Below are 25675 nucleotides of genomic sequence, written 5' to 3' on the forward strand. Positions count from 1 at the left end.
CACCCAGCTTAAATCAGGCTTCCTTTCTGCCACTGCTCTCTCTTGTATTACCCTGGTTCATTTTCTTCAAAGCATTTGTCACTCTCGAAAATCAGCATCTTCATTGACTATTTACTTATATGTTGTCTGACTTTCTTCCTGCCCTACCCCAGATGGTCAACTCCACAAGAGCAGGAATTTTCTGGGTTGTTTACTGCATATCTCCTGTGCCAGGGCAGTGCCAGGCACTCAGTTAACATCAGGTGAATGAATGAATGAATGAATGAAAAGAAAAACAAAGATAGCAGGGTGGAGCATGGGGACAATGAACAAGGCACCAAGGTGAGGTTTGAGTGGAGAAAATATTTGGCATCTTGGAGGTAGCTGACAGAAATATGACTTCAGAGGAAGGAGGCTGTGGCCTTGAAAACCACAATTCACTCTCCAAAATTCAGAGACTTGGCTACTAAGTTCAAGATGGTAAAGAACTTAGGGTCTCCGTCTCACCTCCATATCCTTCAAAGTTCACATTGTTGATAAAGCTTGTGTATTTCATCATATTTTTTCCTTACACATCCAATAAATATTTGCCAAAATGTGGGTTCCTCTAGCTCCAATCCTAGTGCCAGGTCTTACAATAATCTCACAATAAAAAGAGACCTTCCACAAAATGAAAGCCCTGAAAACACCACTTGTTCCTTAGCATGAGCTAGAGGGGCTATAACTTTAAAATGTGTGGTTTCTGTCCTCCGCGCTGTGGTGGACAAGCCCATCTTTAAGTGTATCCAAAAATGTCAGCTGTCACGTTTGAGGGCAGACAGCCAGTTCTGGCTGGCCCTCCAAAGGTGGGGGTGTTATCAGAAGGCCATCACAGAGCACTTAATGGACCTCCACTCCTAAATAAACACACTAGAGGGATGTGGGGTGCAGCCTACGTCCTGGTTGTTTGTGTGTTCCTGTCAGGCCAGTCAATTCCATTGGTCTGCAATTGTTACATTTACTTCCTGGAATATGAGATTGCACAGATCTGCCTTCCTGGGCACTGGTGGCTAAAATGGCAACAGTTTAATGAATCTCAAGTCAGACCCTGTATATAAAGCCCACATCACAGGGAGATGGCCAGGCCTCTGCTCAGCACGGGGAGATTTATCTTCCCTGGGTTAGACCATGACCCTGTGCTCTCTCACCCTTCTTTTGCACCAATAACAATGTTATCTCATTCCCCAAAGGGCCCACGAGGTCTTATTGGAGACCCTTTAAAACCTGGAGCCAAGTGTCTGAATGATGTTTTAATTGCACTGGTCACAATGAGGAACCATTTTAACTCTTTCAGGGAAAAGTGAACAGTTTCCTACAGGCAAGCTCAATTAGGAAGAAGGCATTATTATTGTCCTCAACACCCAAGTCCAAATGCCTGACCGGCCTGAAAACACTGGGGTTGTGTCACCATAGTCCCTCAGCCAGGCTGTCTCAGAGGAACACAAAGGATGACTCTACATTTAGGGCACCCCTGCTACCCACTTGCCCGCCCGCCACCCTCTGCTGCCTGCCACTCCTGTATTGGAGACCTTTTCTTAGGCTTAAGTCCTTGTAGGTATCTAACTGTCATTGCATCGCAATGTGAATGATTCCAAGTTTTAGGTGTCAGGAAGGGGTAACCCAGAATCTGCTAATATCTTTCCAAATTCGTGAAATGTTCCTGGAATACGTCTCTTATTTGTCTTCCCTGTGTCTCTTGCCAAGTTCTCATCTCATGTCCCCTGAACTGCTGTAACAACTGTTTTATTTTATTATTGTACATATTTAAGGTGCACAACATGATGCTTTGATATACATATATGTAGTGAAAATGATTACTACAGTCAAACAAATTTACACGTCTATCACAGCCTCTTGTAACAAATGTGTTGCACACACCCTACACCTTCCAATCTGTTGAGCTATGTGCACCATTTTGTCCAGCAGGAAGGAAGCTCTTCTCCCCACATACAGCTACCTAATTATATTGACCCCAAAGATTCCTTACTTTGTGAAATGTGGACTCCCTATTTAGGGGAAGCTCTAAAAAGGGTCTCCCCGCTAAGGAAGTGCAAGAGTGGCCCACTTCTGGTGGAAATCTTGAGGGCTGAGACAGACAGTTTCAGGTCTCGGAGAAAAGGGGTCTTGTATTTCCCTTGATGAGCTTTGTATGGGGTTTCTTTTCCTTTTGCCCTTTCCCTCCATAAAAGCCATGCTAATCCCAATGTAAAAGGTGATACAGCTCAGGTTTAAGAAAATCAAGATGCCTGCTCCTGCTTTTTCTTAAAACACAGCCTCCAAGCCTCTCTCTCTTGATTCCCATTGCAAAGGGAGTGGTATTTTTCTACTTACAACAAAAATGAGAGTATAGCATATAATATTAGTAAAAGGCATCTGTCAGGGAGACAAAAAGGAATGGCAGGAATTTGGGTGCACTGGAGCGCACTTTTCCCTAACTTAGCAGACACCATTCAGTTCTGGCCAATTCAAATCAAATAAAAAAGTATTAAAGAAGCCCAAGAACCCATTTTTATGTGAAATCTTTTGATTTCTAAATGTTAGTTTAAATCTAAAAACAAACAATAAACAATGTGGGTCAATGTTGCTGCCTTGGATGATAAGATCAGGGTATGGATTGAAGTTAATATTTCCTAAGATTTATATTAGGTCATTAAATATGAAACGTCCGATTTCAAATCAAAAATGTAGTTCCTTACATCTCAAACAAGAAGCAGTAAAATTAATCAAATTATGTCTCTAAACTATCGACATAGTGTTGCCATCTTAACTGTAGCTTGCTTAGGCCAGCAGCGAAGATGCCTAGAGAGCGAGCGGCAATGAAATTGCAAACGGTGTTTTCCACAGCTTGTTGAGAATTGAATATTTTTTCTTGCAAGAAGTGGTCCAAAGCCTGGAAGAAGTGGTAGTTAGTTGGTGCAAGGTCTGGTGAATATGGTGGATGACAGAGAGTTTCCATGTCCAGCTTCTGTGGTTTGAGCAGCATTCTTAGTGTGACATGTGATCTAGCATTGTCTTGCAAGAGGATTAGCCTGCCTCTATTGATCAATTTCAGCTGTTTAATCACATTCTCATCATTTCATCCAATTGGTTGCAGTAGACATCCACTGTAATTGACTGACCAGGTTTCATGAAGCTGTAGTGGATAATACCAGCACTGGACCACCAAACAGACACCATTACCTTTTTGTGATGAATACTCAGTTTTGGACTGTGTTTCAGCACTTCATTTTTATCCAACCATTGTGCTGAATGGTTTTGATTGTCAAAAAGAATCCATTTTTCATCACATGTCACAATATGAAATAGAAATGGTTTGCCTTTATGTTGTGACAGCAAAGAAAGGCAAGTTTCAAGGTAATTTCACTTCTGATGCTTAATTCATGTGGTAACCATCTATCCAGCTTCTTTACCTTGTCAACTTATTTCAAATGGTCCAATATTGTTGGAATAGTAACATCAAACCTGGCTGCTTATTCACACATAGGTTGAGATGGATTCCTCTATAGCTTTCAGCTCATCACTATCCACCTGGGTCTCATGTCACCCACATGGCTCATTTTCAAGATTAAACTCACCAGAACGGAACTTCTCAAACCATTGACTTCCTGTACGTTCATGAGCCACATCCTTCCTAAACACTTTGTTGATATTTCGAGCTGTTTGTGCTGCATTTGTTCCACGATAGAACTCATATTGAAAAATAACATGAATTTTTTACTTATCCATGGTTTCACAAAAATTGCTCTAAAAAGTTTTTTTGGCAGATAATCACAAGCCAAACCATGCGTTTGAAAGACTGAGCATGTAGCTTCGCAATAAAAATAAAACAAGAAGTGTCAGAGCGAAATGTCAGAGATACCAACTGTCTTAGTACTTAAGGAAATTGAGACATTTCATACTTAATAACCTTAGTATTATGGCATTACAGATTTCTTAGATGTTTTAGATTCCATGGTCCAATAAGCTTAGAAAATTGATCAAAATGATGTGAAATTAATTTCTCTTCTCAATCTTTATACTAATATGCATTATGAATGTCTGAGCGGGAGATCTGGGAGGCGAAGTTTCCTACATGTCCATGACCATGCAGATCCTTTCTTACAGGACCACCTCAGGGGACTGCTGAGCCGCAGAGCAAGTTGGGGAGTGCTGGCTTAGGGAAAAGGGATCTCACACGCTGCCCAGGCTGCTCAAATTGCTGGCCTGAGGCCAGAGGCACAAAAGAAGGCTTTGTGGTCCACACAAGGCCTGGTCCAGCTCCCCAGGAGGTTACACTGAGGTGTGGGGAGGGGAACACAAAGTCCTTTCTAATAATAAAGTGCTCAGTTGCCAGGCCTCGTCCATCTGTCTCCTTTGGGGGCCCCAAAGAGTGACCCCAGTAGGTCTTTCCTTCATATCACAACAAACAATGGGTGTAGGGGTAAACAGAGATACAAAGACACACTTCTCTTCTTGCAAAACTTTAAGTTCTACAGGCAAGCAGAAGTCCAGACAGAAAAATGCAGGTAGTTAAGATCACTGCTTTAACCCAGGTGTGTGCACAGTGCCATGGGAATGAAGAAGGAGCACCCAGATTTTAGAATCAAGAAAGGCTTCAAGGGCCTGCCAAGTGATCAAGGGCAAGAGAGTGTTCCAGGCAGAGAAATGCCATATACCAGTGTTCTCTACCAAGGGGAATCTTGCTCCCCAGGGGGATATATATTTGGCAATGTCTGGATACATTTTTATGGTCACAACAGAGGGGGACAACCTTGCTACTGGTATCTAGTGGGTAGCAGTCAAGGATGCTGCTAAATGTCCTACAATGCACAGAACAGCCCCGACAACAAAGATGTATCCCTCCCAACCATCAACAGTGCCGAGGCTGGGAAGTTCTGCCATAGGAAAATCACAAAGGTGTGAAGACACAGGGATCTACAAGTATCTGATGTTGCTTATTAAGGCTAGAAAAGGCCCATTTCCCTCTCCCACCATTCCCAGAGAATCAACTCCTCAAAGTCACTGACTTGCCTTAATGGTGTTTATGTTCTCCATGCTAGACTACGGTAAATGCAAAGTGAAGGACTAAAACAGGTTTCTCAAGCAGCCATGGTGATAAGAATGATGCAGAGAACATAAGTGGTGGCCAGAACAAATTACCATAATTCGATGGCTGAAAACAACAGGAACTACTTTCCTCATAGTTCTGAAAGCCAGAAATCTAAAATGGAGGTGTGGGCAGGGTTGGTTCCCTTGGGAGATCCTGAGGGAGAATCCTTCTTTGTCTATTCCTGCTTCTGGTGGCATCAGGTGTCCCTTGGTTAGTAGAAGCATAACTCCAGTCTATGTCTCCATCTCCCCAGGGGTCTTCACTTGGCCACCTCCTCTGCATCTATGTCTTCTCCTCTTCCATCTCTTATAACAACATGTGTCACTAGATTCAGAGTCTACTCAGTTAATCCAGAATGATCTCATCTTGAGATTCTTAACTGAATGACATCTGCAAAGACTTCTTCTCCAAATAAGGTCATAGTCACAGGTACTGGAGGTCAGGATATGAACACAGATTTGGGGGCAGGAGCACCCCATTCAAAGCACTGCAGCAGGTGTGCCAGGATGGTAGAGAAAGGGAAATGTGCACAGGAAGGGAAGAATGACTCCTCCACCTGGGTCATAATTTCTCCAAGAGTTGGGCTTGGTGGTTCCATTCATAAGTCTCATTTCAATAAGTCAGCAAGACAAATGTTGGGGGCATTTCATTTTGAAATACAAATTACTTGTGCAGAGAATATACATATACACAATATTTAAAATGCAAAGAATCAATCAAGGAAAAAAAAATCAGAGGAGTCAACAACAACCTCACTTAATTCACATGGTATTCCTAGATTTGAAGTCTCTGAAATCTGCTAAAGGCAAAGATTCCATCCATGCTGTTGGTGGAAAGCCTCACTTTCTTGGGAGTAGAGAGTAAAACTTGAGAAACTGTAAGAAGCTCTGGAGGCCACAAAGTACCTCAGTTTGAGCCCCAGTCCTCAAAATAAGGAACACTGGGTCTCTGTTTTAAAATTGGCCCTGTCACCTTAAATTATCCCCACTTCTTGTCTTGATACAACCTTGAAAGGCTGCTACTCAGACGTGGTTGCATCAAAGCAGCATCAGTGCGAGAGGAGGCATATTTTAAAATGACAGATCTAAGAAGCAAGCCCTGGATACTCTAAATGAGTATATTATTCAAAGATGGAAATGACTCCTGGAATACCCTGTAATCCAACGTTTCTCAGTAAATCTATGTAATAAATTCTCCCCAGGGCTAAAGGTCTGGTCTCCGGGTAAGTACATACATCCTGGAACCATACTGGAGAAAGAACTGAAATGCACACCACAGAGGGAAGGGGACCAAGTGTGCCTTTGAAAGTGACTCCAAGATCACATCACCAAAGTAAGCATGATTTTAAAGGAGGGGAGATGAATGGCCAGTTTAATAAGCAGCTCCCTCAGACCACTAGTCGGTAAAGATGGAACTCTCCCATTTTACACAAATATTCCAGTTGCTTGGTCCTCGGAAAGATTGGAGCCTGGGTGAGAAGGTTTTCCACTCTGAATGGCTTTCAATGTAATAATACTTAATACTCCCTTTTGAAACAGTTTCTTCTTTTTCTGAATATTTTTCATGGGACTGTAACCCATTTGTACATAAAATTGGTTGAAAGTGACATGTTGAAAAGTCCAGCAAACACTATAGCACACTCTATTTTCAAGGAATATAAAATTGGGCTCTGTCTGACACCTTGACTGCGCTTGTGAAAACAGAATGTCACATCTCAAAGGGTTATTCTTGATAGTTTTTAAAAAAATAAAATAAAATAAACAGACCTCTCCAGGCAAACAGCCCCTTTGTATTCCAGTTTCCATGGAAACACTGGCAATTGTACTTTTTGTGGCATGGTCTTTTTCACTTGGTAAAATCTCTAGTTTAGACAGCTCACTTGGGGACTCTCAGAATTCAGGAAATAATCTTTATCAAGCCAGCATATGATATTTTGATAGATCCTAAAGATAGTACCCATGCTGCAGGCCTAGGGAAGGAAAGAAAGTATACAATTACTGTACAGGTTGGAGGAAGTAGACCTCATTTTGTCCTGAACAATACTGTTATGATTATCTGTTTTATCCAATGCCCCTACTTTGAAAATTCCTGGATATAAAAGATAAAGTATGTATTATTTGTTATCTTCCTTACAGAAGAATTCTCAGTAATATATGTACACACTATCTTCTCCACAAGGAGGAGTTTAATCCCCCTCCCTTGTGTATGGGCTGGACCTAGTGACTCACTTTCAGAGAACAGAGTACGAAGAGGGATAAGTCATAACTTTATAGTGGAGAAACCCAGCAGATATCTCCTTAATCAAGCAATGAGGGTTATTGTCATCAGTGATAAGTCATTTTGACCCCATGTACTCCCTGATATGATATGATTAGAAGGGCACTCCACCTTTGTAGAATTCTTCCTCCAAACACAAAAATCCTAATTTAATCATGGGGAAAAAACTAGACAAACCTTAATTGAGGGACATTCTACATAACTTGACCAGTAATCTTCAAAGCTAAGATCACAAAAAGCAAGGAAAGTGAAAGACTGTCATGGATCAGAGGAGACTAAGAAGACATGATAACTAAATTGATTATTTTTTAATTTAATCCTGAAATATGAAAAAAGATGCTATGAAAAAACTAGCTAGTTCCAAATAAAACCTGTGGTTTAGTAAACTTGACAGATATATCACACTTACATTTTAGAGGTAGAGAAACATGGGTGAGATGTATATGGGAACTCTCTGTACTATCTTTGCGATTTTTCTGTAAATCACTCTAAAATGTAAAAATTTGTTTAAAACCTTTCAGGGTTAAATAAAAAAGAACCCAAACAAGAAATAAGGAAAAGGGCAACACTTTTGTGTAATGAAGTGGACTGTTGTCAAGATGACAAGAGATGGGATTAGAAAAACAGAAATAAAGATAAAGGCAGAGGCAGTACAGCTGGATACAAAGGTCTAAATCCTAAAGAAAACTTGGACTTGGAGAAGAATTCAAACCAGTTGGCAGATTGTCTCCCCTTGCCCAGGGCACGCATCTTTTAACTGTGATTGAAATTACAATCTTCAGGGAAGCTTTGTAAAACTGTAGATTCCTGGGCCCCACCTTCCTGATTCTAATTAGTGGATATGAGGCAGGATCCAGTCATCCACATGTCATGGCAGTGTCATTGCCTCTCTGTGACAAGGCACACAGACTCTGAGTCTCTTGCCACTCCCTTTGAATCTTGGCCTCTCATGGGGATGACTAATAGAACGCAGCAGATGTGGCTCTATGTAACTATGATGGTTAACTTTATGTGTCAACTTGAATGGGCCACAAGGTGCCCAAACATTTGGTCAAACATTATTCTGGGTGTGTCATGAGGACAGTTTTGGATAAGATTAATATTTGAATCAGTAGACTGAGTAAAGCAGATGGCCCTCTCTGACATGAGTGGGCCTCATCCAATCTACTGAAGGCCTGAATACTTCAAAAAGGCTGACCCTCCCAAGAGTCAGAGAGAATTCCTCCTACCTGACTGCCTTGAGCTGTGTGACATTCCTTTTATTTTGCCTTTGGACTCTAACTGAAAGATCAGCCCTTCCTGGTTCTCCAGCCTGCCGGCCATTGGACTGGAACTATGCTAGTGGCTCTCCTGGTTCTCCAGCCTCTGGACTACAGATCCTGGGACTTAGCATGAACAATTCTTTACAGTTTATATATATGTGTGTGTATATATATATGCAAATTCCTTATAACAAATCTCTTTATATATATATATATACACACACACATGCAGACACACACATAAACATGCACACACCCCATTGGTTCTGTTTCTCTGGAGAACCCTGACAAATACATTAACATACAAGAATAAGCATTAAGAGATTTATAACTTCTTTGCTTATGTATTTGGAGGGCTCCTTCTTGTTATCCCACAACCATGATGTGAGGAAGCCTATGCAGTTTCACAGAGAGACCCACAGGTGGAGACCAGAGCCCCTGCAATCCCCGCCAGGAGATTCAGTTGAGCTCACAGCTGACAGCCAACCCATCTGCCAGTGAGAGAGTGAACCCTCAGGGAGAAAGCAGCTCCTGGATAGCCTCCATATGTCTTTGGTGCTGGACAATACCACGTGAAACAGAAGAACTGTCCAGCTGAGCCCAGTCAATTCACAGCATCTTCAGAAACAATGAATGGAGTTGTTATCACAGAAACCAATCTGCATTCACTCCTGGAAGGATTTGATGAGGAGGCGCAGATAGAGAAAGCAATCAGGATGGAGACAGCAAGCACACACACAGGTGGGTGGGCAGCATCATGTGGTGGGGAATCTTTTTTTAAAAAAAAAAAAATACTATTTAATTTCTTTTGGTTTACAAAGTATTACATTGTGTTATAGAGATTATGCCAAATATGCAAAAATATAAAGAAAAAAATAAAATCTAGCTTGTCAGAACTAAATGACTTATGAGCATTTTTTCTAAACACAAGACAGTATTCTTCCCTGACAGGAATTTTACCATCAACTTTGAGGAATTTGTTTGTTCTTCTCAGTGCTGTTTTTTTATCCTGTTGAATTTATTGGTGGAAGGGTATTGTTTAATTAATCTTTTGTTTATTCTCTGTTAGGGGTGCATATTACAGAGCAATATTAACTCTTTATTAAGGAGATCAAAACCTTACAATATTTGTTGTAAATTTTTTCCCACTTTTATTTGCAATTTAATTTCAGCATATCTTTTTGGCATACAGAAATTTTCAATATGTTGGTAAATTGGCATTTCTTTCATGTTTGCAATTCCTTCTGCAGTGGGTTTTTTGTTTTTTTAAGTTTTTTTGCTCAGGAAAGTATTATACATCTAGAGGTTAGAGAATTACCTATATTTCCTTCTATTAATAATTTTCTGTGGGTTCATAAATTGATGAATACACAGTCTATGTGGAATTTTCTGTGATGTATGACCTCCTTGGAAGGTCCCTCTTTCATCCCAGAGAGAATTTCTTCCTGGTCTTAAAGGCCCAGTTCTTTGAATTTGGTATGTTGCAAAATAATAATTTAAATTGAATTTTAAATATTCATAGAAGAATATGAATATTTAAATATTGAATAGGAATTAAAGATAAAAATTATATAACATTTACTGACAGCAAGCCTGCTATTCAGAACAGCTAAAAAATAGAATGGCCTCACAAAAGTTAGTAAGTATCCACCAACTAAAAGGTTTGAAAACCCAAATATTCAAAAAAGAAAAATGTGAAAGGAATACCATATCTACCACTTACTAGCTGTGTGATCTAGAACAAGGTCTTAACTTTCCTGAGCCACAGGTCTGTTTCCTTTTCTGCAAAATGGCAGTAACATTTAACTTGAAAGGTTGCTATGAGCATTAGACATATATCATACAGAAAATTCATCAGAGGGCCTCAAATATCAGCTATAGTAAATTTAAAGGTGCAAATTTTTCCTCCTCTATGCAGCTTTGAGGTGTGTACTTACACTTTGACACTATGTTATATTGTATGTGTGTGCTTCTTGCCCATCTCCCCTTCCACACACCATCTTCAATGGCCAGGCCTGCAGCTTTACTTCTGTATCCCTAGTTCCCATTATGGCTCCCAAAGAATAGCAGGCCCTCAAATTATTTGTATTGAATGAATAAATGTCTTCAAAATGTCAAAAAAAACTATGAATGAGTGCAATAGAATATCGAACTAAATACAAAAAATTATTGGAATATCAGAACTGTAGAGGAAACAATTTGCTAAGCTTTGAAGTAATCAGCGAATACCCAAAGTCAAGATCTATAGATGTGATTAGGTGAAGCTTAAAATTTTGGATGGTCAAATACAAAATTATTAATATGGGAATGTTCATGGACTTCCCTATTCCTGCCAAAGAGACAGCAGGAAATTGTGTTTTGGTTTTGTCCTCTCCTTTCTACCTTCTCCTGAGAAGGAATGAGCTCAGGTTGGGGTGCTCCCAGGCTTTGGGTCACAAAATAGGAGAGTGAACAGAAAAAAATATGATCAGAGGGTAAGGAGGAATTAGGGAGACACTAGGACAATCTTCAGAGTAAAAGCTGGGGGCTGGTTGGCAGGAGGAGAGAGATATCTTCAAACATACTCAAGTGTAGACAGAAGAGTAAAATGGATCTCCATCTATTCATCAATTAACTACAATTATCTACATTTTATGGGTCTTATTTTATGTAATTACCACCACCCCTTTTTTGGCTGGTGTATTTAAAAGCAAATCCCAGATATCAAGTCATTTTACCTGCAGATACTTAAGTGTACCTCTCCACTGGTAAGGATATAATGCGATCTCCATGTTATCACTCCAAACTAAATTAGTAAGTCTTTATATCAAGTAAATCCCAGCCCATATTCAAAGTTCCCTATCATTTCTAAAGTGGAAAGGTGGACTCTTTGATAAGGGAGGGGAATTTTGGGGGGAATGAGACATTTTGAGGAGGGTAAGGTATAATAAAACTAGAAAGATGAAAACGGGAAATATGAAACATGTTGCTAAACATTAGGAATAGCATCCCCTTTGATCCTTCTGGGGACAAATATAAGAATTAGGGTTCTTCTTAATTCATTTTGGACATTGTACTTTGGATACCTCAAAGAGTAACTCAGTCAGGCATGCATTCTGTAGGACTGCACATCAATACAACATAAGGGAACCAAAAGACAAGCCACCAATTGCCAAAAATATTCCTTATCAAATATGGCAAAGAGTAATTAACCATTACAGAGAACAAAACAAAAGTCATTCACATTCCTAAGAAAAAATATCAAGACCTATGGTGAGTTGAATGGTGACCCCCTCCCAAGAAAAGGTATGTCCACATCCTAATCCCCAGAACCTGTAAATACTACCTTATGTGGAAAAGGGGTCTTTGCAGATGTAATTAAAGATCTTGAGATAAGAAATTATCCTGTATTATCCAGGTAGGCCCTTACCTCATGACAATTATACTTGTAAAATAGATCTACAAAGGAAAAGACACATGCAGACGGGAAGGCAATGTACAAACACAGCAGAGAGATGCAGCCATAGCGAAGGAATGCCAACAGCACCACAAGCAGAAAGAGGCAGGGAATGGATTACCCCCTAGAGTCTCCAGAGGGAATGAGGCCTTGTGGAAGCCTTGATTTAAGACTTCTGGCTTCCAAAACTGTAAGAGAATAAATTTATATCTTTTTGAGATAGCAAGTTTGTGGTAATTTGTTACAGCAGCCACAGGAAACTAATGTAAACTCAAGGAGAAACATGGGCAAGACAGAGACAGCAGAAGACAGACTGCAGTCCCTGCCTTCCATAGAGAAACTGAAGAAGTTCAGTGGATGCTGGAAAATTGAGTTCCAGGCAGGAATCAGGGAGACGGGAAGAATGTACATGGTAGAAGGAGCCTAAGGCACATGAAGTCTTCAGAGTCACATGGAGAAGTTTGAACTTAGCCTGAGAACAACTACAAGCCAATGAAGAGTCCATTTCAGAAGATGCACAAGATGTGGTATGAACAGATGCCAAAGAGGAAAAAGAAATGATAAATAAAAACCAAATGTATTCATCTTCACTTGGAATTAAAGATGTATATTAAGTCTCCTACTGAGTGGGAAGCTTATGGACTAATGAGAAAGACAGATGTTAATGAAATAATCATATCAATGAATTCACAACTGCAGGCTGAAATGAATGCCCTGAAAGAGAGAAACCCATTGCTGCCAGCATTCTATGTGCCCTAAACCCAGGATGCAGGAAGCACTTCCCTGAGAAGTTACAGTTGAGCTCCACACTGGTGTTCACCAGGCATTTGACAGGTTATCAAGATGTGAGGACCACTTCTAATTTTTTCCTTGTGACAAAATAATAAAGGAGGAGGCCATGAAAGGACTACTGTATATCTAAAGATAAATGTTTATAAAACCAGATTTCTATTTTTATATAATACTCCTGGCCACTTTTAGTTAGTAACCTCCTCTAGGGGTGTCATTGTTATTAAACGGTACCATATTTTTCTATAAATTGGGAAATTCAAGGGTTAAATTCAGTGAGAAGCATTATTTTCCAACTATCAACGAGTTAGTGCCAGACCTGTCATAATAGCGATATTGAAAGTCTGGTCACCATTCAGCAAGCTCGACCCTGAAGACAAGTGAGACGGGGAAAGTCTCCCATCTTGAAATAATCTGGCCCCACTTTTCTCATGATTTGAGGTATCAGGTAATTTTCTGTGTTGATTTGGCCTGAAAATAGGAAGGAAAAGTTCAAACAGGGACACAGTGTCTCTCTGGCCTAACCCTGCAGGGATGTCTGCCTTAACCATACATTTTTTATTGTCCAGTTAAGTTTTGAGTAATTCAGCTGATGGGACTTTCAGACCTGCCCATGGGCTGTGACTCATTCCACCATCAAATGAACAGTTCTTTTGGAAAATGTGCTTTCATGACTTGGCCAAAAATTTCCACGGCTTAATTTCATCTCTTTCTTCCCAAAGAAACTCTTTGAACAAGTCCATGATTGTGCACTTCAGAAGAGTCGTTGTTTCCAGCCATGGCAGATGCCTGACCACGTTCAACTTCCCTCAGCACCGCTCCCAGTGCCTTGTCCTTCCCTCCTTGTCTGCTTATTAACTCTTCCTCCCACGCTAAAAGTAGATTTACAGTGTCTGGAAACAGCCAATTCATGGGTTAAATGTCATTTGGCAAAAGGAAAAGATGCACAGAAGGGTGGGGCAGGATGCCTGGATTCTCTCTCTGATGCTCTGAGAGATGTAAGACTTTACCAAGAAGCTTTTCTTCCTGCCTTCTCCATCTATGAAATAATGAGGTTGGATTGGATGATTTCATGGTGTCTTCTATCTATGAAACCAAAGAGCCCAACTCACTCAGATTCACTTTTAAATGGTAGGAAACCATATAAAAGTTTGTCTATGAAGTTCAAGCACCAGGCATGCTGTGATGTGGGGCTGACTGAGCATACTGGGATGCAGAGTCCTGACCTCCAGACAAGAAAGATGCATGTGCAGTGCCTTAGTCAACTATTTCTTCAACAATGTTGTATAATCAGACAGCTGAGAAGTAAGTGGCTACCACTAATAAACATGTTTTCTCATGCTTGTGGGCCCACAGGGTAGCTGGGCAACTCTATTTTGTGCCGTGGGTGAGCTGGGCTTGGCTTCAGGCCACAGGTACGATTCAGGGCCACTCCACATATCTCTCATGTTCATGGGTGCACTCTCCTCATGGCAATCAATGGAGCCAAAAGCCAAGCCAGTCTGTGCACACACTCTTTGGCCAACATTCAACTGGCCAAAATATGCCACACAGCCACACTCAATATCAAAGGGCCTAAGAAGTATATTCCATCCACAATGGGAGGGGAGAAGAGTGACTATTGCTGGACAATCATTCAAACCAACACATATATCAATAGCTCTTTTTCTCCCACTTTCTCCCATTCTTCTTTGATATGATCTGTGTGTGTGCACACGCATGTGTGTGTATTTAGTTGATTTGAAGATCAAATAAGACCAATTTCTGGAATGCACATTTTTTGGAGGAAAAAAGTCCTTAAGAGGTAATTAACCTAACTCACAATTTTCATGAGACCAAGAGCAAGCTATTCCACTACTGCGAATAATTATGTAATAAAAGTTACAATCTGATGAATGCTGACTATGTGCCAAGCGCTATTCTAGGTTCTTTTCATTCATTATTTTATTTAATTGAGCTGCCATTTAAACACCTCAACTTGATATTTTACCACACACAGAATACCCTGTGAAAAATTAATCCTGAAGAAAAGATGTTTCCAATTCACACCATTCAAAAATATTGGCCTAAAAACATTTCATCATTATTTAGCCAATTTCATCTGTATTCACTAAATCTCTCTCCCATTATTTGACGAGTTTAATCAGTATTCATTACATCTCTCTAAGGCTCAGTTTTCCTCCCAACAAAGCCTAAAATAAAGTATTATCATCCACAGGACAGAATTCAGGAAAGCAAAGATTAGAAAAGATTAAGTGACAGCTTAAAAGGAAGGAGCAGGAATATGAGCCCAGATATGCCTGATGCCAAGGCCCATGACTTCCTCACTGTATCATGTGTCCTTAGGTAAAAATTAAACAGCACATAATAGGTACTTGATTAAATTTTATAGAATGAAAAAAGGAAAGACAGAAAAAAAACAGAAGGAGGGAAGGAAAAAAGGAAGAAAGGAGGAACTCATAACCTTCCAAAATAGGAAAACTAAACACACCTGAAACAAATCCATATAAAACAAGGCAATGTCAAACTATAAACCAAGGAAAACAAAATTTCAATTTCCCAGAGGTGAATGGACAGTTAGTTGGTAGATTCATTCATTCATTAAACAAACAGTGCTACATCTGAACACAAGTCCCTGGGTGATAGGAGGGCAGCTTCTGCCTACATTCTACCCAAGGAATCCAACAGAGAGGTACTGGAGATACATCATTTCCACATCTGCCATAGAGGCTTATTGGGCTCACTGTTTTGTACACATGGCCTTAAGACCTCTTTCCCAAGCTTGACACTAAAATCCCTACACAATTTAATCCCAAAATACTTTCTATTCATCCCCTTTCCATCCCCAGAGTCCCTCCATGCTCAGCTTCTCACTAGTCCTTACATGTCTCCCAGGCTCTGCCCAGAATCCACCCTCTCCTCCCATCTCTGCCTGCCAGACTTTTCCTCACCCTTCAATGTCCAACCGAATTATTGGCTCCCCAGATTTCTCCAGGAGACTCAGTTCTTCCTTCCACTGTGCCCCCATGTGTGATGGTTAATTTTATGTGTCAACTTGACTAATTTAAACGATCTCTGGATACCTGGGAAAAGATTATTTATGGGTGTGTCTATTAGGATGTTTCAAAAAAAGATGAGTATTTGAATTCACAGACTGAGTAAAGAAGGCCTGCCCTTACCAATGTGAGCAAGCACCATCCAATCCATTGAGAGCTAGATAGAACAAAAAGGCGGGAGGACGGGGGGTGGAAATTCTGCCTCCTTTTTTTTTGAGCTGGGACACCCATCTTCTGCTGTCCATGGACATCAAAGGTCCTGGTTCTTGGGTCTTCAGAGTCAGACCACATTGCACCACTGGCTTTCCTGGGCCTCCAGTTTGCAGATGGCAGATCTTGGGACTTCTGGGCATCCATAATCATGTGAGCCAATTACCATAATTAATCTCTTCATGCACACACACACACACACACACACACACACACACACACATCAACAGGTATCACAGGTCTTGGGATCAACAGTCTACATGGCCATTCCCTCCACTGGATTTTGATGTCCTCAAACTATCTTATGCAACCTTTGTTATCTTAGCCTAAAATTTAGGAGATTAGACCATGTTGCCTTCTTATAATACAACAATAATAGGTTTTTCTCTCCATTGACAACTGTTTTAGAGAAGCCATTTACTGGAGAAGAAAGGGGACATGCTTTTTTACACCCAGAGGTGAAGGACTCTGCCCTGTTGGCCTGGCTTAATTCTACCCTTCCTTCAAGACTCACCTTCTCCATAAAGCCTACCCCAAACCCTGCCCATGAAGTCAGGAAGAATTTGGGGCCACGCACAGGAACACATGGTTAAAGGTTGGGACTGGAAGTCAGGTTCACCTGGCTGTGACTCTGAAACTAATAGGTTAAAACCATAGCCAGGAAGGGAGCCAGCCTCTCTATCCAGGAAATGTAAGAGTGTGCATGTAACCAAAGAATCAATGACCAGCTGCCAGGCTAAAAGCTAAGCATCAAGAGAACAGAATAAGAATTTGGGTACAAGACAGGAGAGCTCGGACAATTCAAGAAATATTATCTCTTTTATGGGACTAATCTTGAAGATGCCAGAGCTACCTCCCTACTTCATCCCCTCTCTGTCTGTGGTAATTGAGTAAGCCTTTATTAGAGCACTTGTCTCAATACCTCATAACTGTTTATGCTCCCACTGCTCCATTAGTCTGTGAGTTGCTTGAGAGCAGCAATCCAACTCTGTTACCTTCTTTGTGTCACTAGCACCTAATATGGTGCTTAGGCCCTCAGGGAAGGGAAAAAAGGAGAAAAAGGAAAAAGAAGAAAACTGGTTAGGGAGGGAGGGAAGAGGAGGGAAGGGAATATGCTTCTCAAAGTTAACATGATAAATGGCTTTCTGCCACCCCCTAGCCACATACCAGCTCTGCTTCCAATATTCACCAAATATGCCAAGGGTACCTTCGACTACCCTGCCCCACTGACCATAACCCAAGAATGACCCCTTATTCTTCTCTTTTCCTCAGCCCTCACATCCATCACCCCTCACATCAAACTCACCTGCATGGTTGTCGACCTCCAAAGCAGAAAGCAATTCCAGCGCCTCCCCACTCTTATCAGCGCTTTGTCTACTCAAGTTCCCACTCAACTCTTGCAGCAGTCTCCTAACTAGCCTTCCTGCTTTCTCTCCAGCCTTCCTACAAAAAGCCCAGGTGATATTTTTAAGTGGAAGTCAGAATATACTATCTCTCTGTTCAAAATCCTCCAATGGTGTCCTATAAGCCCTAGTCAAAATCAAAGTTTTAGAGTGGCCTACAGGGCCCTATGTGATCTAAGCCTGCTTACTCCTCTGATCTCATCTTCTTCTGTCCCACCTGGAACACCTGGTTCTAGCCACACTGCCCTTCATTGTGCTCCTGTGCACAGCACACTTGTTTCCAATTCAAGGGCTTTGAGCTTGATGACCACTCTGTCTTTGCACGGCTATCTCCTTCATGCAAAATGTCAGCTTCTCAGAGGGGTTCCCTGATGTCCCTGGTGAAAGTGGACATATGCACATGTACACATACACACACATGCACATGCACACACACACACCACACCCACATGCATACACATATAATCATACACACAACACACACACACACATGCATACTTATATACATATACATATACACATGCACATATACAACTCACATGCACATACACAAACACACATGCATACTCACATGCATACACATATAAACACATACTCACATCACACACATGCACACCTCACACACAGAGGGACACATGTATACCAATTTAAGTCATCATAAACATAAAGTTAAAAGTCAGCTACACAATTCCATGCTATTTCCTATTAAGCATTTGATATCTTATTTGTCCTCCAAAAATGCATTATTTACTATAATTTCTCAAGTACCACATATCAGCAGTAAGCATTTTTTACTTTGAGAGCTAGGATAACCTTGGGAATAAAGGTCATTTTTCACATTTTCAAAGTAGTCTGGAGAATTGTGTTTTAAGTTCAATTTTGAGATTTCATTTCATTCTTTGGTCTCTCCCAGAAATCAGAGCACGATACTCACTTTGACAGCCTGGATCTTACGACAGCTGAAAAATGAAGGCTGGCTGGAGCTGAGGCACCTGAGAGTTAACTGTGCGATTCTCATAAACATTACAGGTCTTCTGGATCCTATGAATTGCCTCCATTTAAACTCAAAAGCCCCGGGACATGGTTCCAGGGGCCTGTAAACCCTGTGATACCAGCCATAATAACTCCCTGGCAAGGACTAAGCTTCACTTCCCGCAGCCTATAAAGGACCTTGCCTGACCTTTAATATCAATCAGAACTGACATGGGCCTGTGAGAGAAGCCCCAGCCTGGAGCCCAGAGAACCATAGCTCTGACTGGTAGCCTGGCAAATGCCACAGGCAAGCCTGCCCCAGGGTGGGGACCCCTGTACGCCTCGCTTTCCCCATCTCTGGGGAGGAGATGGGACTACCCACCTACAGGGTTATGTGAGAACTAAGGGGATTCCACAACACACATGGATCATAAAACAATCCCATTTCAAGCACTTTATCTTGAGGGGTGTAGAGACCAGAGGTAGAAGCAAACCCCAAAACAGATCATTTTAATATTTTGTGGGTATGTAAACTATATGGTAAGTAAGGGACCTAGCATATGGAAGGGGGTCTAGTAAATTTGATCTTCCCTGGAGATTCATGGACTCAGAACTCATCCATCCAACATTAGGGTGACCACAGGACCCAGTTTGAACTGGAAAGAGCCAGTTTAGAGCTATTGTCCTGGGGTGATCATTAATAGTGCCTCCTTTTACCATCAGAAGTAAACCAGATAGGACAGCAGGGTATATGGTCACCTCAGCCAATGTGCCAATTTTTTGCAGAAGAAGAAATTACAGCTCGCAGGGGAGATGTGACTGGCTACATCTGACACCTACACCCTGGATCCACAGTCATTTTTAAAACCCTGGAGAAATTCTGGAACCCACAGCTTCCTCTGCTCTCTTGACACTTCACTCCTGGCCTGGCCTCGTCCTAGGCCCACTGTCTGCATGGGATTCTAACCATCAGAAACACTGTCTTATGTTCTCTGAAATAACTGGGATCATTTATAATAAGATACACATATGCATATGGCAATCTATGTCAGTAAACTTACCAAAATGTGATGAAATTTATTATTTATCTAGATTTTGAGCAACCTTTGGACCCATGCAGAATGTGAATTCCACTACCTTTATCATGAAAAGTCAAGAATCAGGGCACATCCCTACGAAAATAAGAATTCAGTAGGGATGGGCAGGTTTGTCTCATCAGCAAAGCTTAAAGTATGGCAAGAAGGGATCAAAGGAGTGAAAGAAGAAGGAAGTGATCTCAATTAATCCTTGGTAACCCTACAAGTAGATATTATCACTTCCACTTTCATAGATAAGGAACCAGAGGCCCCTCAAGCTTACCCCATGTGAGAGCCTTTCGATGTGTGAACATGTCTAGGCTAGTCCCCAGTATTCCATCAAACACCTATGTAGATGTTACTATGAGATTATTTTTTGTAAATGTGATTAGCGTGTGTAATCACTTGCCTTTGAGTAAAGATTGTCCTAGGTAGTCTGGGTGGGCCTGATTTAATCAGTTGAAAGTCCTCAAGGGCACAGCTGAAGCTCCTGAAAAAGAAGAAATTCTGCCAGTAGATTGCAGTTTCAGCTTCTGCCTGAGGATTGCAGTCGCCCATCCTGACAGCCTGCCCTGTGGATTTCAGACTTGCCTAGCCAGCCCCCATAGTCAGGCAAGTGGATTCCTTACAATAAATCTCTCAGTATGTATCTCCCACTGGTTCTGCTTCTCCAGTGGAACTGTGACTAATACACCAAAATAGGACATGGTATACAACCAGAGTTCACAATCAGGCCCCTAAAAACCATATTCCGGTTCCCTAAGGTGATTCTCTAAAATCCTTTGAGGGATTTCTCTCAATGTGGGGAGTGGTTCATAATCTAATGATAATCTCATATTTGTATCAAACTCTGAAAAAACATTGCCCTTTGCTGATGGCTCAGTTGTGTGCAAAAAGACCAAGTTCAAATGCAGAATGGGTGAAAGGAAGAGGAGGAGAAAAGAGAGGAGGAAGGATGAAGAGTATGGATTAGTATTTATTAAATATTTACCATGTATCAGACATTGTTAAGGGTTTTCACAGTCTTTATATAATTTACTAAGTATGGTAAACTCGATTATTGTTCAAAGATATTCACTTCCTGCCTGAAGCATACATGGCAGTATTCAGTTGTTTCTTGGTATCCTCAGAGGATTGGTGGCAGGATTCCCTAAGGATACCAAAATCGCAGATGGACAAGTCCCTCAGTCTACCCTGCGGAACCCACAGACACAAACAGTCAGCCTGCTGTATCTCAGCATCCCTCCGACACTGCATTTTCGGTTCAGGGTTGGTTGAATCCACAGATGCAGAAGCTGCAGATCCAAAGGACTAACTGAACATACCCACCCCTGACATTGTGCTTAGACATGTGACTTTCTTTGATTAATAGGATGTTAGCAGATGTGACACAAGCAGGGGTTTAAAATGTGTTTAAACAATATGTGCTTTCATATGCCTCGACCATCACAATGAGAAAAATGTACTTTGGCTGTCCCACTCATGCAAGGACAGTGAGTGATACACGGGGCTGGCCTCATCTCCACCTGTAGCTTATCTCCAACTACCCAAGCTCGGTGAGGTTAGCCAACCCCCAGCTGACCTGCAGACATGCAAATTAAATAAATACTTACTTTTGTACATCACTAAGGTTTTATCTTGTTTGTTATGTAGCAATAGCTGACAGATACACTGAAATAACAAAAGGAGGATATTTGTTGCCCATCAGAGCTATACGAAGAGTTTAAGAGTCTTTGAGCAAAAGGTGAATTCAGGAACTAATAATGAAGCTGGATGGGGGAATCACAGAGTCTAGAGGGTGGAAGCAGTGGTTCCAAATCTCCCCTCCAGGAAACTATGGTCTCCTTAGGGCCACAGGAGTAAGAGAGAGATGGAGATGTCCCAAGTCATGCACATGGGGCCCTATGTTCCAGCAGGCCCTACATAGAGAAGGGAAATGTCTGTTTTGTACCACACAGATTCTCAACACTTCCTAATTACACAAGACCTTATGAATTTCTAGTACCTTCTCTTGCTTATGTAATCTTTAAAAATATTTTTATACCATATTAATTAAGAAAGGATTTATAGAGTAGCTAAAACCCCAAGTCAGTATTTTAAATCCAAAACTAATATGGTACCTCAGGAGTTGTTGCAGAGGAGAGAGGGAGCCTCAGCAGGCTTTAATCCCATAGATCCCTTCCTAGAATCAACCAGAGAAACTCCACTTTTAATTCTTTTATACCTTGGGATACATAAAATTCCACAGGAACAAGAGTGAGCCCCAGGCCAGCTATCCTTGCAGAAATCATGACAGCTAAAGTCTCTAAAACAAGGGAATAAAACTAAACTCATTGTTTTGCCCCCATCTCCCCCAACACACATACACTTCTCAACCACTATGGGTTCCTTTCTCAGAGATTCTCAACACCATTCATGTCCAGGTAACTCAGCAACATGGGAGCTATCTTTATCTTTACTTTACAACTTCCATCTCATCTGTCTCCTAAATAAATGACAAATATATGCCCTCTCTCTACTTAGACTTTCACCACTCTTGTTCTGACTACCATCCCTTACCTAGGATACTCAGCAGTCTTCTAATCTTAGTCTATTTTTAGATGGTCCTCAACGATCCCTGGTGACATCTCCTCCCTTTGTGTAATCTCATCTTCTTGGGTGACTTGCTTCTAACCAATAAAATATGACTAATGTGGTGAGGTATTGCCTCCATGAATAGGGTACCTGGATTCTGACTTCTGTCTTGCTAGTAGTAGATTCTCCCCCTTGCTGGTTTTGACAAAGCCAACTGCAATGTCTGAGCTGCCCCATGGGTAGAGTGGCTTCCAGCCGAAATGCCAGCAGGGAACTGAGGTCCTAAATCCAACAATCTGCAAGGAACTGAATCCCACCAACAACTGGATGAGCTTGGAAGTGGACCCCTCCCCAGCTGAGCTTTCACTCTGATTGCAGCTTCCTGAGAAACCCTGAAGATGGAGCTAATCATTCTTCAATTCCTGACCCACAGAAACTGTGAGGTAATAGACATACGTTGTTTTAAACCACTGAACAGGAATTTGTTACACAGCAATAGATAACTCAGACGCCTCTCCAGTGCATACACGACACTGAAGGCAGAGTGAAGGTTCTAAACACAGATCTGACCATGCCTAACCTCCGATTCAAATCCCTCCTACAGGGTCACAGGAAGCAAAAAAGTGGCATTCACTGAGTGCCTACCAGGTGTTGATCCTTTCACGTGCTATCTTGTGTAACCCACACAGTGACCCAGCAAAGTCAGGGTTATTAATCCTCTTTTATGGATAAGAAAACTAGAGGATTAAGTAATTTATTCAAAACTACAAAGCTGGGAAATGACTAAGCCAGAGCTAAGACCAAAATTTTCTGGCTTCAAAACTCTTTCTGCCATACTCTGCTTCCACAAAACCCAAAGCAGCCTGGTGCAGTTAGGGAGACGCTAAAGCCAGGCAGACTAGGGCAGATGAACCTTAAACCCTAGGAGAAAGGGAAGTTCAATGACATGAGGGGAAGGAGAAAAATATCTGACTTAAGAAAAGTTTATTGACCTCCTTGGAAAACTGGAAGTTCAGCAACAATAAGCCTGTTTATTACAAATCCCAGGACACTGAACCTCAGTGGATTTGTGGAGAGATATTTGAAATTCAAAGATAAAATTGTAGAGTCAGAATTCTATGGATTCCTTAGAACAGGGCTACACTGCCCTGTGGACAACTGCCTGAATGAAGTCCTCTTAACGCAGAAAACACAGACACAGGCACTGATTCTGTCCCATCTCAGCTTAAAGTATCCCCTTGTAGCAAAAGCACATCCTAATATTACTTCACCATTCAACACACACTCTGGCAAAAACTTAAACCCCCTAGAAGAATCCCATTAACCTCGCAAATCCCCTCCACACCAGAAGCTGCATCAGCCTTTAAAATCTGAAAGGGCAGAGGGGAAAAGCTCACAGAAACCTTACGAGGATGTTGAGGTGTTACAGGCGTGTTGTTAGAGAGGAAGCCTTTGATAAATTGAGCATGAGTCTCTAAGAGGGAGAAGAGCCAAGAAGTCAACCTCTTCCTCCCCTCAGATTTATGAATCTTCCAGCTAGAGACAAAAGCATCACTCTGTCAAGATCAAAACTCAGAGGGGTGAGAAGAAAAGTGAGAAGACCAGAGATTCCCCTGGGATGGAAGTATGTCTGTTTTATGTAACATACATGGTCTGTGTTCTAGAAAGCACATTGCGTAGGAAACCCATTTTAATAGTCCCCATAAAATAAATACTTCCTTTTCATTAACAATACAAAAAGATGGATATGCTCCTTGCTTGGAATGTAAGAAGCAAAGGTTAAAAGTTTCACTTTGTTTTCTGCTCATGGAAAATAACTTTTGATTCATCAGCCCAGAGTCCAGATTTTTCTTGGAAGAACCAAACATGAAGACTGAGAGTATTTGCAATACTTGCGCTGGCACAGGCTGTTGCATTAAGATACTTATTTTGTAAGGGTGTTTCCAGTCATTGAAGTCAAAAGTAGGCTGCAAAGACTGACATAAAAGATAATAACTACATTATAGAGCCTTAATAGTTTGCAGAACTCTGTGCATTCTGGAAGACTGTGCGTTCTGGAAGAATCTCTACACAAATACCACATGATTCACCAACTCATTGATATTCCCTCTTTAATATTTGCTATTTGGTGTGATGGTCATTAAAGGAAAGCTATTAGGCAATGCCGTGATTATGGAAAAAGAATAAAGGCTGGGAGAAACCAACTTCTCAGTTCTAAGAAAAGAAACCCAGAAAAGAAAATGAAAATATCAAAGGGCCATATATCCCATGATGGACGTTTCAGCCAAATGCAGACGTGTGCAAAGGGCTACTCAGCCTTGTCTGAGTAACACCTCATTCCTCAACATCTGCAGAGTTTGCAAAGGCTGAACAAGGACAAAAAAGGAATATCAGCATCCAGAAGATGAAGCACTGAGCTCGGGGTCAAACAGTATTGCTTCTGATCTGGATCCACCCCTTCTGGTTCATCTGTAAAATAGGGCCAATACTAATTCACCTATTTATCTACCTAGTCATTCTTTTCTTGCAATTACTTTAATGCATAAGGTACTGGGGGCAAAGATGGATGCACCATGGGCCCTGCACACAGGAGTTTCCAGTCAAGGAGGGGAGATGAGACCACTTCATGGAAAATAACATCATCGTTGAGAGTGATAAGTGTCATATTAAGGAAGTGGTATCATCAGTTTCCAAAACTTTAGAACCAAGTTTGTAACCCTCTCTCTCACAAAAGCACAGGATGATACGGCATATCATTCCTGTACCAACCCCATTCCTGGTACCATTGCCCTTTCTTATTTTTATTTTCTTTTTGCCTACATTTTTCCATTCGTTTTAAGTTTATTTTCTCTAGCCAGACTGCCTAATCCTTGTAAATACTTTTTTGAACAAAGAAGGTTGTAAATAAAGGGATATGTAGATGCCTTGGAGAAGCTTTCATAAATATGTGCTTGCCTAGAAATAACTGATGTATGCCACGGTGTGCAAAGCGTTAACTGCTATACAGTGTGAAGAATGTATTGTTCTTATGATGATCATAATTATCTTAATGCATATCAACATGAAATGTACATTTATATAAATCTGTTTTCACACAAGATTTAACAGTGGCCCTAAGCAAGAATAAGTGGTCTCCAAGTGGTCATGGCTCAGTAAACTGACAGCACTCCCTGGGCACCCAGCTCAGCCCAGCAGCTGGACCTCAGACTCTCCCTGTGGCTGACCTAAAAGCTCAGGAGGTAAACCTGCTTCTCTGCCCACCTATGTCAGAGTCACAGACGCAGTCGCCAGGCTCTGACCTGCCTCTGCTCTGAGACCAGGACCTTCCAGAATCTTCTACCTAGGCAAGAGTCTAGAGATAAGGGAACCGGTGAACGCACACCCCTCTGCCTCTCAGGGACGAGCCATCCTCCCGCCGGTCCCTGAGACTGAAATCCTGTCCTTCATGCTCTCCCTCTCTGACTGTTGCTTATCTTCAAAGCGCAGTCCAAATGCCACCTCCTGCATGTGACC

The sequence above is a fragment of the Lemur catta genome, chromosome 4 (genome assembly GCF_020740605.2).
Source record: "Lemur catta isolate mLemCat1 chromosome 4, mLemCat1.pri, whole genome shotgun sequence".
NCBI lineage: Eukaryota > Metazoa > Chordata > Mammalia > Primates > Lemuridae > Lemur > Lemur catta.